This window comes from Sarcophilus harrisii, chromosome 4 (assembly GCF_902635505.1).
Source record: "Sarcophilus harrisii chromosome 4, mSarHar1.11, whole genome shotgun sequence".
In the NCBI taxonomy this organism is placed as follows: Eukaryota; Metazoa; Chordata; class Mammalia; order Dasyuromorphia; family Dasyuridae; genus Sarcophilus; species Sarcophilus harrisii.
Window position 1 is genome coordinate 233,783,527 of NC_045429.1, and position 20,712 is coordinate 233,804,238.

A 20,712-nucleotide genomic window follows, 5' to 3' on the forward strand; every position below is an offset into this window, starting at 1 on the left:
ATATCTATGTGGCTTTATTCTGTGTGGGAGAAGAGAGTGTCCACACCAATGAAATCATGAATCAGTTTAAGTTCCTGAAGCAAGTTTAATGCCAGTGAGATTAATTGGCTTGAGCTTGATGTAAATTAGGCCAAATGTGCTGTTAATGACCCTGTATTGGTAGACCAAAGGTACTGGTAATGACCTTTTTTTCTCTGCCATGGTCTTGGAATGCATCATAACCTCAGTCATCCTAAAAATGGCCCCAAGAGGGATTGTTTAGGTCAAAGCATATGGATATATGCATATAAGCTCATATCAAATCTTGGGGAAAAGCTTCGAAGTACATGTCCCATTGATGACAGGTAAGTCATTAGCATAATTTATTAATTTTTTAAATTAAAAACTTAGAGATAGTCTTGAAGTGGTGGATCATTACCTTAGAGTCAAGAAGACCTGGGTTCAAGGCCCATCTCTGACAAATACTGGTTATGTGACTCCAGGTGAGTTACAACCTCTGAGTGCTCTAAATAACTCTAAGATGATAGTAAAAAAAGATGCTATTTGGTATAGGAAAGTTCACTGATATTAAAGAAATCACAAGTATAGCTTCTATCCCTATTAAAATCTTATAACTGGCCATTAGCATAAACAGACCTTGGTCTAGAAAATTATGTTTAGTCCTAGGCATCATATTTAAGAAAAAATATTGGTAAGTTCTAGAGTGTCAAAGGAGGGCAAGCAAGATAATGAAAGGTTTTGAATAGAAGAGCAATTGAAGAACTTGAGAATGTTTAATTTGAAGAAGAGAAAAGTCAAGCTGTATGTGATAGCCCTCTTCAGTGTCATGTGGAAGAACGAATAGATACATTCTGACTGGTCCCAGAAGAGTACAAAACAAAAAAATTTGGTTAGTGATTATTTACTCTTAATTAATTTCAGGGAGCTCCTTGAAGGCAGATTCTGTCTTTTGCTTCTTTTTTTTATTCCCAACACTTAATACAAAGACTGACACATGTGAGCAACTGAAAAATATTTATTGATTAATATCAATTTAATCTACTATTTAAGTTTTGCTCAAAATTCTTTGTCCATTCATTCTCATTAACTTTTCCTTTACACTGAGAAAATTAGATCATTAATAATGATGATGATGATGGTGATGGTGCAAAGCTCTACCTTGATCTATATAAATGACAATACACTTTCAATGTGCAAGTATCTTGTGGATGTTTAATAATTGCTGAGTAATAATTAGAATAATGACAGATGCCACAAGGAGCAAAGGTGACTCATCTAGTAGCAGCTCTACTGAGAGAGACCACATCCCATCAGGTTATCATGCTCTTTAATACTGCCTCATCCCCTCCTATAAAAGACCCATCTTGTAATTAAACAATTCACACTAAGCACAAGCTTGTATCTTTTGAGCTTCCTTTATTCTTAATTGCTAACATGTCTATTCTGGTTTTAATATTACCCTCTTTCCTATGTCATTATGCACACATTCACACACACATACATACCCACATACCCCATAGTTGAAGAAAAAATTTAATGATGTGTTCCAAAGCAAAAATAACAATAATTTTCCTAAGTTTTCAGTGAGAAGTATACTTGAATACTTTAAAAAATAATTTTTGGAGGGATGGGGGATTGGTGGTAGCAGTTTCCTTGATCTATACTGTTCAGTAACTTTTCCTTAATTTAGTGAGTTGCCTAAAGTACTGGAAGGATTAGTTGCTTTCTGGTAATCTAAGTTAGTATGTAATAGAGGTAGTTCTTAGACTCATATCATCTTAACTTGGTTGTTCTTTTAAGCACTGTGCTCAGCTTGATAGAAAACTAAATATGACATAACTTCATGGAACAGATGAGGTAATGGTGATAAAGCACTTAACCGCTGTGTGCCTCAGTTTACTCAACTGTAAAATGGGGATAATAATAGCACTTATCTCCTGGGGTTATTGTGAAGATTAAATGAGAACATAAAAAAGTACAACACAGTAATTGACACATAGTAAGCACTATGTGATGCTTATTCCTTTCCCTTTTCAAACTTGTCTGCTTAGGATCATTCATTTAGATTGTGAATAAACCACAGAGGTCATTGAGACCAACCCTTTCATTTTATAAATAAGGTCACTGAGATCAAGAGACTTTAAGTGACTTACTAACAGTCAAAACAGGTAGTAATTATTGGAGTAGGATTCAAGCCCAAGTCTTCCTGACTTTGAGGTCATCACTTGATGTTTTTCAAATACAATATTGGGCAAAAAGAGGTCCAAACTTTTGTATAGGCTGTCTCCTAAGCCGAGAATATACTCCCTCCTTATCTCAGTTTCTTAGAACCATTAGTGTCTTATTGATTAGTGGAGGAGGAGGAGGAGGAGGAAGAAATTTTACACTATATTTATCTATAAAAGTGTGATATCTAAGATATAGAATTAATATATAATTAACACAAACATTTAAGATATATTGGATAGTTGGTCAAAGGATATAACCAAACCTTTTTTAAAAAACTGCACACTGAATAACCATATGAAAGAGTACTCCATATCATGAAATCAAAGCAATATCACACAGATCAAAGCAACTGTGAAGTCTTACTCATCTAACAAATTGACAAAAATGGTAAAAACTAGAAACAGTCAGCATTGGAGTGTCTACAGAAAGACAAGTATATGAATACTATGTTGATGTAACTACAAATTAGACCAATCATCCTGGAAAGCAAAAAAAAAATGACTAAAATGTTTATATTCTTTGACTGTGACATCTTGATGCTAGACATGAAGGAAACAAGAAGAGAGTAAGTAAGAATGATCAGCCTTAAAGGGAGAGAGAGGCAGAAAGAAATTGAATCTAAAGAGGTCTGGAAAATGTATTTTATAATATTGCCTGCTTTATCTTCATTTATTCAAGGACAAATATATTGTTTAATATTAAGATGACCAAAGAAGGGATATGTCAGAGCCACTTAGAGATTGCTAAGTTTTCAGTATGATCATTTATACCTTGGAGACCAGAAAATGTTACATCAAGACTTGATTTATTCCTTCTTTGATTATCTAAATTTAAGAAAATGATGGGTTTTGGGGAGGGCTGAGGGGAAGAAAGGAGGAAAAAAAGGGAAATGAAAATCTTATGTAAGTAAATGTCAAAAACTAACAAATTTTTAAAGAAGAAAGTGTTGGGAAAAATATTAATAATGCAGGTTCAACTTTAAAATGTTGCCTGCATTTCTGAAGAGCCAGTTGTTAAATAATTTCAAACACACCTTTGCCCAAATAGTGATATCAAACAATCTGATCGATTAGTCTCCTAAGACAATGAAGACTTAAGGCAAAAAGAAAAATCTCATTTGTACCAAAATATTTATAGCAGCAGCTTTTGTGAAAGCAAAAGACTGGGGGGGGGGTAGAGGAATAGAAGTCAATATGTAGGAGAATGATTAAGCAGATATGTTGTATGTGAATGTAATACACTATCATAAAAACAGGACATATAAAGAAAGCAGACAATGCTGGGAAGAAATATGAATTGCTATAAATGAGTTACTCTCTAAGTAAGCAGAACTGGGAAAGCAATGTAAAGGCATGAATAACAACAAATATCTCCCCCCCACCAATTTTCCCCAGAGAGAGACATACACAAAAAGAGAGAGAGAGAGAGAGAGAGAGAGAGAGAGAGAGAGAGAGAGAGAGAGAGAGAGAGAGAGAGAGAGAGAGAGAGAAAGAGAAAGGGAAGGAGAGAGAGACAGAAAGAGTGAACAAATAACAAATTGAACATTGCAATTATAATAAAGAAGCTTGGTTCTAGAGAAAAATTGAGAAAACATACCTCTTTTTCTTCTTTGATGATAAAAGGTATTTTTGCAAATACTATCAGAATTAGGTAATTGTCAATTGGTTTGGCAGAACAGTTTTAAGAAAAAAACTAATAATAATTGTAAGTATTTGCAAAGTGTTTTAAGATTTGCAAAGGACTTTACAAATGTTGTCTCATTTGACCCTCCATTATTACCTTGGGAACTTGGTACTATTATTTATCATCCCGATTTTATTGAGAAGGAAACTAAGGCAAGCAGAGATTTAAGTCACTTGCCTAGAATCGCAAAGCCAGTAACTATCTGAAGCCAAATTTGAACTCATGTTTTTCTGATTCCAGTTCCAGTGCTCTATCCATTGTGCTGTTTACCTATCTTCTCCCTCCCCCCTTTTCTTTATTATAAGGGATAACTCACTAGATTGGGGGTAGAATGAGGGATTAGGTTTAGTCTAAAATAAAGAGTAATCAATGAACAAACATTTATTAAGCACCTATTATGTACCAGTTACTGTATTATATCTGGGGATACAAAAAGAGGCAAAAAAAAAGTCCCTGTCTTCAAGGAGTTTATAATCTCAAGGAAGAAATAACATGCAAACATATACAAAGCAAGGATATATACAGGATAAATAGATAAATAGGGTACAGTTAATAGAGGGAAAGCACTAGAATTAAGTATCTTGTACTTAAGTACAAGTACAAGATTATAGGAGAAAAGCCTCCTGTAAAAGATAAGATTTTAGTTGGGTCTGAAGTTGATCTAGAACAAACACACAATACAGAATGCTACCTATTATGTCATTAACTCTATTGCTAAAAGGATTCCGGATTTGCTTTATCTATATTTTGTACTCATGTATACACATGTGCAAATGGTTTAGTCTAATAATCTAAATACAAACTTCTTGAGGGTAAGACTGTTTGATTTTTGTCTTATATTCTCAGATCTTTGTATGACATCCAGCATGTAGCAGGCATTTAATAAAGACTAATTGATTGACAGAAAGCAAAGTGGAATCAACAGGGTATATCATGCCACTGCTAGCAGAGGCTGCAATAAGTCCAACCTCAATGCAGAGAAACCTGTGGCCATTTTTATTCCCTTCTAAGACTTGCATCCTTCAAGCTAACACATATAAAACTCTTGCATTCTTTAAATACCATCTCCATGTTATGCTTATTGTTTATAAAGGTCTTCTGGTAGATATTTCTCAGACTATCCTTAACCCTTTCCCTCCCTCAGATTGTGCTCTTAAACTTTAACACTGCCTTCTTTCTTCTCCAAGATTTTGGAATATGTATTTTACATTTTTATACATATTTTTATATGTATAAATATTTTATATTTTCTGGTCAATCTATAGCTATTTTAAAATGACTTTATACAGAAATCAATGAATTGTATAATACTAGAATGGTAAGGGGCCATCAGAGAACATATAATCCAAACTTTTCATCTTACCATTGAAGAAACTGATGACCAGTAAGTCTGAGTGACTTCTTCTGAGTTGGAAAAACTAGCAAGAGATGGACAAACTCCTCCTCTGTCCCCACCCCTTTACTTGATGTCCAGGAATTCATTTCTGAACCTTCTTCTTTAATTCCTTCCTCTGGCTATGAAGTTTCTGGAAATAGTTGGAATGCATTCTCTTTGTTAATGGATGTATTATTTACTTTTAAACAGGGGAAATCAAGGTGAAATGGCTGGAAGATTCTGGCTAGTTTAGTTTATTTTCTTTAAGATTTAATTGGACATACTTTGGCTACTTGTCTGTTCACATCCTTGCATGGCTCTGGTTTATGGGATTAGCAGCCAGCTGTTCAATGCTGGATCAAACTCTAAAAGTTGCCCCATTTTTAATGTTTCCCAGGAATGTTAAAAGTCAAATAATATTTTCAGTCCATATGACAGATGGCCTTCTAGAGCACTGGCTGGCTCCTTTAGAAGGACTCAAGCATATCACCTGGGACATACCATCAAATTTAGAAGTTGCACTTTGTGAATTTAGCCAAGGCAAATTCTTGATGTCATCTAGGTCCCCCTTTACTCCTCATCTAGTTTTGCAGTCTGTTTCTGCCACATTAGCAAGAGAATGCAGTCTGTTGCTTGGGAAAATCTCCGATCAATTGCTAAAATAAAAATAGATGGTGGCATGGTACAGGGGAATGAACAAATAATTCTGGAGTTAGAGGACTTAAGTTTTAATTCTCCCTCTAATGCTTATTTCCTATTTGACTTTTTTTGGCAAGTTACTTAAACTCTGCCTATTTCTTCATCTGAAAATTGGGAGTGTTGGGCTAAAAGGCTCTAATGGTCTCTTCTGGTTCCAGATCTATCATCATAGGTTGCTCTGTTATTGTTTCCTGCCCTTTATGGAGTCATCCCTATAATGTGTCATGAAGAACTGAATTTTACTGTCTCTGAGCAGGTGGTAATATAAAGATTCATTTCAGGCTTACTCTGGCTTCTCAAAGTGAAGCTTCTTTCTTTTTCTTCCTCCCTCCCTCCCTCCCTCCCTCCCTCCCTCCCTCCCTTCCTTCCTTCCTTCCTTCCTTCCTTCCTCTCTCTGCATATATATATGTATATATGTACACATAAAAATTTAAACATAATGTATGTGATCATTTAAATTTGGTTATATACCTATTTTTATATACTATTTTAAAAAGTATAATATGTATGTTCTTTAAATGACACCTTTGAAACTTTAAAAAGGGTTGTAGTGGTGGTGGTGGTTGTTTTTAACTCCTTATAATCCCATTTGGAGTTTCCTTGGCAGAGATCCTGGAGTAGTTTGCCATTTCCTTCTGCAACTCATTTTAAAGATGAGGAAACTGAGGCACACAAGGTTAAGTAACTTGGCCCAAGTCACACTATTAGTAAGTATCTGAAGTCAGATTTGAATTCACAAAGATAAGTCTTTCTGACTACAAGCCCAGCACTCTCCCCACTGTGCCACTAGGAAGATTTATCTTCCTAAATTCAAATCTGGCCGCAGATATTTACTAGCTATGGGATCCTTTGTAAGTCCCTTAACCGTGTTTGCCTCAGTTTCTTCATCTGTAAAATGAGCTGCAGAAGGAAATGGCAAACCACTCTAGGATCTCTGCCAAAAAACTCAAACAAATCCAAATGGGTCCCAGAGTCAGATATGAAGGAAATGACTGAACAATCCTGGGAGATAGGTATTATTTATTATCCCCATTTTACAGATGAACAAACTAAAGCACAGGTTAAGTGACTTTTTCAAAGTCACATGGCTAGTAAGTACCAAAGGTTTCATTTGATTTCAGGTCTTCCTGACTGTAGGTGCAATGCTCTATTGTTCCATCTATGTGTCCCTTTCTTCACAAAAGGCAATGTAATGTGATAGATGGAAAGTTAGCCTTAGTTTCAGAAAAAGCTTAGGTTTAAGTCCTTCCTATGACAAAAGCTGGCTGTGTGACAGTGAGTAAATTACTGAATATCTCAGGATCTGAAGATGTTGCTAGGTCCATGTCATATTACTTGAATTTGCAGTGCATATTCTCTAGAACTTTAAGTTACAAAGGAATTCGTTGTCTATCTACACTGAGTTGCTGACCTGTATTGGAGGAGAGAGTTTCTACAATAGAATTTCCTGCACACATGAAATCACAGGTCCAAACTAAGATCACACTCCCTCTTGGGTTACATTTCCAACTTGAAATTGTAGATTATAAATTGGTTTCACCAGGGAAGGAGACCAAGCCCAAGGTCAAGGTACTCTCTGAATTTGCGAGCCCATATTATTGTATTTACTTTTAATAGTAATTTTTTGAAATAGTAGGAATAGTAGCTACAAAACCTTTTTCCCATAAACCAGGGATGTACTTTTCCATAGATATGCCCACCATTAGTAGAAAGAATTGGAACATACATAAAATATTCTAGAAGAGAGGAACACATAAGAAACAAGATACCTCATTCCTGCTGCTTTTCAGAGCCTCAATGGCCTTTCTCTTCTCAAGGTATCCCTACACTGCCTCTTGGGCAAGTTGCTCAGATGGGTTCCCAAGGACTGCTTCTCTTAGCAATTAATTTATTTATTTATTCAACCATTTATTTATTTTTGCTGAGGCAATTGAGGTTAAGTGACTTGCCCAGGGTCACAGCTAGCAAGTGTCTGCTCTGAGAGCAGATTTGAACCCAGGTCCTCCCGACTTCAGGGCTGGTGCCTGCTCTTTCCACTGTGCTATCTACCTGTCTCCTTCTCTTAGCAATTTCACTCTCAACTACCAGCATTAACTCTCTTGACTTCATAACTAGCTCTACTCTACTTCCAGAGATTACACTCATCTGAGCTGCTTCAACTTGTTTTTTTCTCCTTAATGAGTGTGGTGTCTTTCTTCTACTGGGCAAGTAGTTCCACTCTAAGATAACATGGCTGATGACATAGAGAAGAGAGAAATCTCCCCTCTCCCCTTAAAGCAAGGAAAGTTTCTCCTTACAGTCTGAATTTTATCTGCCACCTCTCCTTTTATTTCATAAAGCTGAGAAGTATATTTAGATAGCAATTATTAACCAAGGCAGCTTGTTTCTGAAAATGAGTAGAACACTTATCAGTCCTTCATTGTCCTCTTTATGGGAAAATCTTTTTTTATTAATTTTATTTTTTTAATTTAATAGCCTTTTATTTACAGGTTATAAGTATGGGTAACTTTATAGCATTGACAATTGCCAAACCTCTTGTTCCAATTTTTCCCCTCCTTCCCTCCACCCCCTCCCCCAGATGGCAGGATGACCAGTAGATGTTAAATATATTAAAATATAAATTAGATACACAATATGTACACATGACCAAACCATTATTTTGCTGTACAAAAAGAATCGGACTCTGAAATGTTGTACAATTAGCCTGTGAAGGAAATCCAAAATGCAGGTGGGCAAAAATATAGGGATTGGGAATTCAATGTAATGGTTCTTAGTCATCTCTCAGAGTTCTTTCGCTGGGCATAGTTGGTTCAGTTCATTACTGCTCCATTGGAACTGATTTGGTTCATCTCATTGCTGAAGATGGCCAGGTCCATCAGAATTGGTCATCATATAGTATTGTTGTTGAAGTATATAATGATCCCCTGGCCCTGCTCGTTTCACAGGAAAATCTTTTAAAATAAAAAAACCAGCAAAGCATTTAGAGAATTGGGGGTTCTGCTTACATTGGTTGCATGCTAATGGATGGATATCATGCCAGCTTTGCAAATAATTACTAAAACCATCCCTCCAGTAAAAATTTAATTAGGCCTGCAAAATCTGCATTGCTCCCATCCACATTACTAATTCGACTTCTCCCACTCATCCCACCTCCTACTGCTGTACTAAAAGATAGGATAAATGAATATTAGCATTTTCCTGTAGCAAAATGCACTTGGAATCTTTTCCACCCCTATCCTCCATCTCCAGCAATTCTATCAGTACTGATTCTAAACAGATTTTCATGAAAACTAAACAAGCAGAAACAAAAAGGAGACAGAGAATTTTCAATCTCTCATTAGATTCCCTGGTTCTCATTAAAGGCTTAGACATAGTCTAGATCTGGCCACATTACCCATTCCCATGATTAGATGTAAATGTGAGACCATTTTTTATCTTCATGCCTTAATATTAAATCATAAGATTTAGAACTGGAAGGAGCCAGTCATCTTGTTTCATTCATTCATTCAAGAGCAGATTAAAAATTATTAAAGCTTTATGAAAGATTAAATATCAGGAAGTTTAGGGTCTACTTAATAAAACAATCAATCATGCTCTATTTTGTATCTAATGACAGCCTCTGAGGGAGTAAAATTCTTACTGAAAATTTAACAATCAGCTCTTTTTAAGCCATGATTCTAGCATTAGCACTGGACTGGGGTAAGTACTTTGGGAGTATACTTTGCCTCTTTTAACATAGTGAAGATAGTATTAATTTTTTTAAAGCAACTATGACATTCTATTATTTCATATTGAGCTTTTTATCCATCAAAACCACCAGATCTTTTTTCAGATAAATTTTTTTTATACAACTGCATATTTTCTGTCTTATATCTATGAAGACAGGATATTCTGGATTTGGGGGTGTTTTTTTTTTGAAACCAAGTGCAAGAGTCATTGGGATAAAATGAAACAAAGATTGGATTTGGAGTCAGAGACCTAGGTTTGAATCTGCCTCTGCTAATTACTATCTGTGTAACCTTGGGAAAATAACTTTCCCCTTCTCTTCTGCCTCACTCTTTTCTATGAAAGGAAGAGGAAAGATCAATTAACTTTTAAATTTTTTCTCAACTTTAAAATCTATGGTTTTATTTGTCCCTACAAAATTTCATCATCTTATATTTGATCCAGTATTCTAGCCTATGGACTCTAGTTTTGGATCCTGACTATTGCCTAACACATTAGCTATCTTCTACATTCTACAGCTTCTACAATGCATTAGCTCTAAAGTCAGAAAGACCTGAGTTCAAATACAGTCTCAGATGTTTACTAGTGGGTAGCAAAGTCACCTAACCTTTTTCTGGCTTGGTGTCTTCATCTGTAAAAAGGGGATTTTTACCTCTAGTGTTTTTTGGGATCAAATGAGATATTTTTTCAGTGCTCCGCACAGTACCTGGCCCATGGTAGGCTCTTAATGCTTCTTCCATTCTCCTTCCCTCTTACTACCCATCCTTCTTTCCCAGCTTTGTATCATCCTAAGCCTAGAGAAGGATTTGTAGGAGTAGTCTAGTAAATGTTTAACAACCAGATCTCCAAAGGCAAAAAGCGTACTCAGGATACACTTTTAGGTTTAATCTGCATTATTAAGATTTTCCCCTATCACTTTCTTAAGCCTGAACAATCCACAAAACAATAAATCAAACCCTGATTTAAAATTTGTTCATTTTCAGGCTCACACTGAAGAGTCAGCAGTCAACAAAAGAACCAGCTTCAGAATACTGCTTCTTGCCTAGTTATTTAATTAGCAGGCGGACCCAGATTTCTCAACTCTTTGTCTGATGTTTTTCCCATACATTGGTGTTTTAAAAAACAAAAATTGCCCAGATGAGTGTAAATAAGTGTGCTGTTCTGAATGTGTTTTTGAGCTTCATTTTGTTAATCACTTTGCAAAAATAGCAACCCAGAAATGCTGGGATAGAATTGGGAACATCATAGTTTTAGTAAAAACCTGCAATGGAAGGGCTTTAATTGCTTGTGACTGGAAATGATTGTACTTGAAGTGTAAGTTGAAGCTTCAATTGTATTTTTTCCCATGTAGAAATAAATGTTCCTTTCCTTAAAGAATATTTTGTTAGTCAAAAGTGACCATCATAGACCATGAAGGGTATTAGTTTTAATCTCTGCATCTTTGTGTCCAGCATCTAGCACAGTGCTTGGTTCACCATATGTGCCTAATAAATGCCTGAGAACTGATTAAACCAATCAAGTCTCTAAGAAGCTCTTCTGCAATCATTTCCTAGCTGATGATGACAATAATAAAGAACATGATTCTAAAATTTATAAGAGCACTTCTCAAATAGCATTTCATTTTATCCTCAAAACAACCCTAGCAGGTAGACAGTATTATTATCTTTATTTTTATAGATGCAGAAACTGAGGCTTACAGAGATTAATTAACTTGGTCAGGGTCATATAGTTAGGGTTTGAGGTGGGATTTGAACTCAAGTCTTCCTTACTAAATGTCCAGAACTCTCTTTATTGTGCCACCATGATGATGATGGTGAAAAGGAGGGGGAGGAGGAGACATCACTCAAACTAAATATTTAAGAAGCAATATGGTATAATGGATAGAATGCTGGACTTGGAGAACAATATGACACTGGACAAATCATTTAACCTCTATAAAACTTAAGAAACTCTAGAGTTTCTCTATTAAGTCTTAGACTATCCTGATCTTGCTGTTACAGCACTGACTGTTGTTTTATTATGCTGCTCTGTGACTTTAGAAGTTTTGAAGTATTTTATAGGGTAAGGGGGTAATATTGCTTTTTAAGTTCTGCTTTCACTTTTCACTGATTTGTGTTCAAAATGCTAAAGTTTTCAAAATTCATCTAAAGCATCTATGATTTTAAAGAGAAATTATTTGTCCCATTTTCCCATTCTAACAATAAATTTAGAATAGTTGTGTAGATTTATAGATCTAGTGTTTTACAGTAGAAATAATTTTAGATTTGAATCCAGATGATCAGGATCTAGTATTGAATTTGGAGTCAGGAAGACCTGAATTAAAATCCTGCCTTAGGCATCTCATTGTGTGACCTTGGAAAAGTCACCTTAACCCTTGTTTGCCTCAGTTTCCTCAGTTGTAAATTGTAAAATAGCATCTATTCATGGGGCTGTTGTGAGCTTCAGATGAGGTAATATGGTTAAAGCACTTCACAAATCTCAAGATGTTAAATGAATTTTAGTTATTATATTATTACATGAATAATCTTGGACAAGTTACCTAGGGTTTCTAGGTCTTTCTTTTGTCACTTATAAAAGAGGCTGCTGAACTAGATGATCTCCAAGACTCCTTCCAACTTTATGACATTAGGAGAGGTATAGGATGTGTTCAGGGAAGACTATATTACTTCTGGGGTGTTCCCCACCTGACACCTGACAATGCCAGAACTACGAGCCCTTTTTAGAGTTATTTTCTATCTTTGGTGACCACCTGATCTCCAAACACTCACCTGTGACTCCAAAAAACTGTAGCAGGTACAGCAGCCTCATCCCCATAAACTGTTTTGGCAAACGAGCTAATACCAAGATGAGGGTAACTGCGCGGTCTCAAACCCTCTGATGAATTAGGGGAGGGTCTATCTCAAAGCATGTGGAGACTTTCTGTGGTAGAAGGGGAAGATGAGGACAATTTGTCCCAACAGCCATGAAGATAGCTGACATGGGAACTGTAAAGTGCTTAGAGCTTGGTTAGATATTGAAGACACCAAGGTCATCCTCTTTATCTTGAGCCATCACCAGTCTTCTTGACTCTGTCTTGCCATTGAATCCTTGAACCATACTATGATGACACCCAAAGAGAGAGTGTAGCTGATGACTTCATGCAACTCTGCCTCACTTAAATCCAATTTATGCACAAATCAAAAGATATTACCCATATACTATCTATCACAAAGTCCTGGAGCAACAGGCAAGTGATGAAGCAGCAGGTGTGGATAAACTGGGAACTGTAGTCACAACCCTGCACATACACAGTCTAGGCCAGAGGGTAGTCTTTTCACTGGAAGCAGTAGTGGGATTCTGCAATCATCCGGGAGTCTGAACAGCCTTTTAAGGATCATATTGCTCACCTCCTACTGTGGGAAAAGGACTAGAAAAGGTGCCCTAAAAATTGTCTGCTTATAACTGTACAATATTTCAGAGTCTGATTCTTTTTGTACAGCAAAATAACGGTTTGGTCATGTTTACTTATTGTGTATCTAATTTATATTTTAATATATTTAACATCTACTGGTCATCCTGCCATCTGGGGGAGGGGATGGGGGCTAAGAGGTAAAAAATTGGAACAAGGGGTTTGGCAATTGTCGATGCTGTAAAGTTACCTATACATATAACCTGTAAATGAAAGGCTATTTAAAAAAAAATTGTCTGCTTACCTAATCCTGTCCTAATTACCATGGTAATGTGTGGTGTTCACTGCTGGGCTGATCATAGACTTATCCTCTCCAAATTAAATATTCACATTGAACAAAAGTGGCAGCCCCAAGGCAAACTGATTACCCAGAAGAATTATTGTCAGAAGATTAGAGTGCTTCTCTGAGTTGGTTGCTAAATTTGAGGAAGAGTTGGCAGTAATGGAGCAGAAAAGGAGTGGCCAGCTTGCAGAGATTTAGTGTACAGCAATGTATTTGCCCATCTGGATCGGAACACTCACAAGGATCAAGACTCATCTGACAAAAAATGATGGGGAGATTCAGAAGTTGCTAAATGAAAAATGAGAACCCCGCAGGCTGTGCCTGCAGTATTGTTCATTCACCTTTAAGAAGGCGGTGGCATTTAATTCTATCCAGAGCAAAATACAAGCAAAGCTTAGAAAAATGCAAGATTCCTGGCTCAATAAGAAGGCAGATGAAATTCTGTTTTATGCTGATAGTAACAATCCAAAGTGCTTTTATGATGTCCTGTAGGCTATTTATAGGCCAAAGACCTATGGTGCATCTCAGCTATTCAGTGCTAATGGAGCTACATAGATTAGCAATAAGGACATGATCCTAGAGAAACTGAACATTTTCATAGTATTCTCAACAGCCTGTTCTCATCTTGAAGTTAATTCCTCCTTTCCTGAAGTTTCAACTGAAGAAAAAGATTTGAATGCCATTAGGCTTCTTTTGTGTGGCAAAGCACCTGGTACTGATTCTATTCCAGCTAAGATTTACCAGGTGGAGGGTCCATTACTTGTATAAAAGCCAACTGAGATTTCCTGGGTTATATGGCAAGAGGAAGTTATCCCTCAGGAATTCAAGGATGCCTCCATTGTCTTTCTCTATAAAGAAAAAAGAGAATAGATTGTCCTGTGACAACCACAGAGGGGTCTCTCTCTTAATCATCGCTAGCAAGATAATTGCCAGAGCTTATCCTTTACCTGAAAGATGGTCATCTATCTGAGAGTCAATATAGTATCAGAAAGGGCAAATAGTGTTTATCACCTGACAATGCCAAGAGAAATGCCAAGAGTGGAACAAAGTACACATTTATAGATCTAACCAAGTCTTTGATACTTTAGTTGTGAGGGTTTGTGGAAAATTATGTCAAAATTTAGTTGCTGGAAAAGTTCATGAGTATTGTATGTCAGTTGCTTGGGTTCTGAATATTAGATGATACTCTTTCCCAGACAACAATGGATGCCTTCAGTGAGGATGAACATGGCACAAGTTGAGCTGCTGCACTGCTGATAAATTCTTCAACTTGAAAAGGCTACAAGCCAAGACTAAAGCGGAGGGAATGTTGGTGCATATTTTTTTTTTTTTTTGGTATGCAGATGATTGAGCACTCAATGCAGTCTCTGAAGCTGAGACACAACAAAGTATGGATCAATTCTCTTTTACTTATGATAATTTTGGCTTAACAATTAATACCCAGAAAACACAGATGTTCCATCAGCCAGCACCACATTATTTATATGTGGAACCATCGACAAATGAAGTTATGACAAATGGAGAAATTTTAAATGCTATGGATAAGTTCATTTACCTTCTGAAAATACTTTCCAGAGATGTATACACTGATAATGAGATTGACACATGCATTGCCAGAATTAGCTATTCTGGAGAACTCTGAAAGAAAGTGTGGAAGAGAAGAGATATTAAACTGAATATTAAATCGAACTTTTCCTGTTGGACTGACCTTCTTGCTGTATACCTGTGAAACCCGGTCACTATACTAGTGCCATGCAGGAAACTGAATTGGTTCTATTTGAATTGTCTTCGAGAAGATTCTGAACCTCACCTGGTAGAATAAGATACCAGACACTGAGTACCTTTCTTGAAATAAGCTGCTAATCAACACTGTTGGGCTGGTCATGTTATTTGAATACCAAATGTATGCTTGCCAAAAAAAAAAACAAAAAAAAAAAAACTATTTTATGGAGAACTCACACAGGGCTAATGCTCACGTGGTGGTCAAAAAAAGTGATACAAGGATACTCTCAAAGTTTCTCTTAAGAATTTAGTAATTGATTGTGCAACATGAGAGGCACTGGCACAGGACTGCTCAGCATGGCATGTCCTCATCCAAGTGTTCTATGAACAAAACAGAATTAAAGTACTTCAAAAGAAATGCAAGATGATCCAATTTAGAGAATCCATTCCAAATGTTCATGGACTATCACAGGCCTTTAACTTTTGGTAGAGTATTCTAAGTTTGTATTTGTCTGATCAGCTATAGTCAGATGCACTGTAACTTAGTGATATCATTTTGGTCTATTCAGAACAAAGGACAACAACCAACCAATCAACCAACGATATTAGGATTATTGATTTAGAGATGGAATAGATTTTTGAGGTCATTTCATTAAGAGATTTCAAATTTACATATCTACCAGTGCCCACAAAATTGTCTGGATCCAGATTAAACTATAACTAGGAAATATTTAACAAAAATATAACACAACATAAATGTGTGAGATAGTGACTCTTACCTAAATTAAAATCTGAGATGCTCAAGAAAAAAAAATAATAAGAAAAAACTATAGAACCTTAAATACTTGAATTGTGCTCATAGCTTCTACTAAACATTTGTCTGATTATGGAAATGTGCTACAAGAGGAAAAAGTAGAGACATGATTATAATTTTTAAAAACTGGCCCTTCAGACCTCAGTCTGAGAGCACATATATGACAGGATAAAGAATCCTTAGCTCAGTTTGACTTTAAGTAATTGTATCAATAACAATTTCACCTTATAGCCAGACTCGAGAATAATCAGGTGAGTTCTTATTCAAAGGAACACCACTGGGAAAGTAAATTAGAAGGATTCCACCTTACATGGAGATCAAGGTTGTCCTCTCTACTCTTGCCCAGATACTAACTTCCACCTGTAACAATTCAGGATCATATTCCTCTGAATAGTTTGTGGCACATTCCTTTCAGATTACTGACTTGATGATCCATCGAGACAATCATGCCTGATTCAAAACTCCAAATAATATTAGCTACAGTCTCAAGAGATTTTATCTCAAATAGCAAATCTTATTAATCAAAGCTTCAAATGAATTTAGATTTTAAGGATCACATATCCTAAATAAGTACTGACTAAAATCACAGCTTATCTTCATATCTAAGAAGATGAGTTTTAAATTCAACATTACATAAATCATTTTACTTAAAGATGTTCAATATTATGATCTATATCAAAACATGTTCAGGTGTTAACCATGTTCAGAGACAAAGACATAGACCACTATTTTCTCAGAATCTCCCTAAACAATGAGAACAGCTTTAAGATGGCTCAATATAACTAATTAAAACTTACATAGAATATAGAATATACTGTCCTAATAGAAACCTCTCATAATTAACCTTAATAATTTCTTCATACTTAAAAAAATGTTAATTCATCTTCCTCCAATCGAGTAGTTCCTATAAACTTTTCTGGAAATATAAATAAGAGGTAAAATACCAATATTATTAAAATTATTCTACGCATAATTAATCTCCCCTCCCTTCAAAACATTCCTAATTGCCCTGAAGTAAAGTCAATTTTAGAGGTAATAAATTGTCCTTAACAGTCCATTCTTGAGATTCCTCCACAAGTACTTTAACCTTGGTGTTCTCAGCCTTCAGACTGCAGTTTTAGCCATCTATAACATCTGGTAAGGTCTTTCCCACTCTACTTCTTCCAGGATTTAATAAGCACCCACTCTCTTGGAACTACACACTCCAAAGGTATTGTCTGGGCCAGCAATCCTTGTTTCTTAAAGCTGAAAGGGATGAGGACACAGCCAGTATATAATTCCTCACAAATTTATCTTTTATTTCAAAAGACGGTATTTTCCTTTCTTTTTTCAAATAAAAGTAAACCAAACAGCATCTCATATAGAGAAAGTCCCAGATCACTTCTGGGAACAGTTCTCATTCTTAAACAAAGCAATAGGCAAACATTTAGTTAAAGCAATTTAGTCTCTAACATCAATATAGTAATCCATTTCTTAAGAAACTGATTCATTCTTTCTTCTTTCCCTGATAAGGACGGATAGATGTATGGAATTGTAATTCAATTTGTAATCTCTCCCCATTATTTCTTATAAAACCTTAGATGTATATTCCACTATTAGCATCATTAGTATCTCCCAATCCATACCTAGAATACATTTTGTTCCAGTGTTATTCCACTAACATTTCTTAAAGCAGCAAGAGTTCAGAGAAAAGTTCCTACACATCCTATCAAATGGTCCATTATAATCGGTAAATACTTCAGTATTTCCTACTGGTGTCATGCCAGTAAAACCTAACTTGAATATTCTGGAGCCAGGCTCCTTCTCTCCAGAGGGATGCCTCCTCAATACCTTCTTATTTATCTTTAAACACATTACACACTTTTCAGATCCATTTTTTTTTTTTTTGCAATTACACATATCCCTCTATATCACATTTTCTTGATTTTATTTCTTTATTAAAGGGAGAAAGCAAGACAAACCTTAAGATTCATAGTATAGGTAATATCTAAATAACTTTAGACCAAATTTCACAAAATGTATATCACATATCCATCAAGGCTGACAAAATGTTAAAGCATAGCTCGTACAATCTTTACAAATTATCTAATATACAATTTAGAAAGCAATATGATCTAATTAGAAGATATAAACATATGACCCCTTTAGGTAAGTTACCAGAGAACTTTGTTTTAATATCCCAATTTTTTAACTTAAAATCAAATCAAATACAGATTTAAACTTCTAGTAGCAAAACTTCAATATTAATGAGCACACTCTAAAACTTTATGTGCCAGAATAAACAAGTTCACAGTTTTAGCATGTATTAATTAATAGTAATTATATAATTTCAGAATCAGAATTCCAATTTAAATACACACAGACCCAAAATTTAAAGTGGCAGAAAATTGCCCTTTCAAGTCCATCTACAGGGCTTTAAGAAACTGGTGCATTTTAATTATTTTCACACCTGTCCAAACAAAACAGTAGTATTTAATCCCTATAAATTATGGCACTTCATCCCAATTCTTCCTAAAGAACTATCTTTTGGGACATTAGATAGGTTTTTAGAGCCAGTTATTTTAGATTGTTCCTTTCCCATGGTTCATAGTATCTTGTCCTCTTTGATGGAGGACTCACCCTATCTTATAAAAGGAAAATGGGAGCACTCTACGGATTCTAACTGCTTAGAGTTTCCCAGTATCAAAGGGAAATAGGAAACTTTTATGACTCTAACTACTTAAAGTCTTTCAATAATTCCCAATCATTCAGGCAGTTCACAGTTTTTGTCAAAGGAAAAATATTCTTATAAACTCTAATTGCTTAGTTTCTCCCCACCCCTCACCAGTTTCTTGCCCTGAGTTGTGCACAACTTACCTGAGTGATTTCAAACTTTTCTCAGCTGACTTCTCTCCTGAGCTGAATTAATCCTCTTAGTCATCCTACTCCTGGTTTTGCTCTCTGAGAGTCTCTCTTTGGGAATTTACCTGATCAGAGAGGGAGTTCCTGAGCCAAGTCCAAGGATCACTGGAGAATTCTCTGGAAGACACCTGCCTAAAGATTTGATATGGGCAAGACCTTGTGAGGGGTCCCAAAAATGAACCCTCAGAAGTGTGTGGGACAGTGACCCTCACCCAAATTAAAATTAGAGACTCCTAAGATAAAAAGAAAAAAAAAGATTTGATTGTTATTTTGCTAGAAAGGGCAACTTGCAAAAGACAAGATGTAAATAGAAGAAGAGTGCAAAGTGCAAACTATAAAACACAAGATTATATAAACTCTAAGGCAGAAGCCCTCGTCCCTATATTCTGCCCCTTTCTCTCATTGGCTGGCAAGTTCTAATTTACCCACAAACTAAATATTGATGCTAGAACATGCTTTACTGTATTAGGTACTTAAATGCTAATCAAAACAGGGGTTGGAAACAAGAAGGAAATATTTGTTTATCTAAGATAATCAAACACCTGCAGCTTTTAGCTGTAACAACTTTTTATTGTAAAGTTTCAAGTCATAATTAGGGCAGGTCAAGGCCACAATCATATGAGTTTATCCCATTCAATAAAAATTTTAATTTGTGGTTTTCTAATATTTCTAATAAAAATTTTCTAATAATCTAATAAATCCATAGGGATCTGCTTGTACTTGAATTTGATCCCATTGATCTATTTAATTGATCTCATTTTATTATTCACATAGGAGCTTTAAGTGGTCTTTGCAAAGTTACATGTCCTAGATATATATGTTTATATAGCTCTTGAAAGAGCATAATATGTTTTATAAAATACATTATATAGATTATGTTGTGGTGAAATCATTAAAACTGTTTATCAAAATCATTAAAACATGATGATATATGGTTCTGTTATAAAGCTGTTACAAATCATTTCCATAGATTCATCCAGCATTACATGATGCAAGATGAAATCCATTATAATTGCATTTACTTTATTAACAGATGATCTAGTCAAAAATATTTAAAAAGCTACTTAAAACAGATTAGGTGAAGACAATATTTATGTAGTCTGTGTGACTATCAAAGGAACAAAATGTACCTAAATAAATAAATTTTTTGATTGTTTATGACTTGATTATAAACACATTAAATGGCTACAGAGACATTTTCATATTAACATATGGTATATATGTTAACTATTATACTAACCAATGCTTTTATAAACATACGAAAGTAAGTAAAATAAGTCAATTAATAATCAACAGCCAATTATGTTTTGTTTTATTTTGAGAAATCTATGAATGTGTTGATGAATCAACAAGGATTTGTCTAGGGCCTCCTGGTGTCAAAAGATGCCCTAGGGGTCAAGGATACAAAGACAAAAATAAATAAATCCTTATCCTAAATGAGCCTGTTTTCTATATCTTATAAAAAAGAAAGGCTTTTTCAGAGCAGCAATTCTAGAAATTTAAATTTATTTATTTGGAAAAGTCTTTCCTCCCAACCTTGGTCTCTATAATAGTAAAATTATATAGTAAAGAAAAGGGCACAAAGTCATTGGTTAACCTAGTATTTAAAAAAAGGAGACATAGGAGAGATAGGGGTTTTTGTAAACTGCTGTTGCATTTGTCAAATCATCTTCTTTAGTTTCATCATCATTAATTAATATTTACTTAGTTTAAATAGTGAGTATGTTATGCATACCTGGTGATTTTTAACATAATTCATACATGGATGGTCCTTAATTTCCTCAGTTTCCCAGGGTTTATTCTCCATTAAATTTTGAGCTCCTCTGAGAGCA

At 35.3% G+C, this 20,712-nt stretch overlaps 1 protein-coding gene across 5 annotated transcripts in view; it reads left to right on the forward strand.

Moving 5' to 3' along the window:
• Positions 1-20,712, forward strand: part of FILIP1 (filamin A interacting protein 1) — a 311,913-nt gene that overhangs the window by 253,638 nt on the left and 37,563 nt on the right. The window lies entirely within an intron of this gene.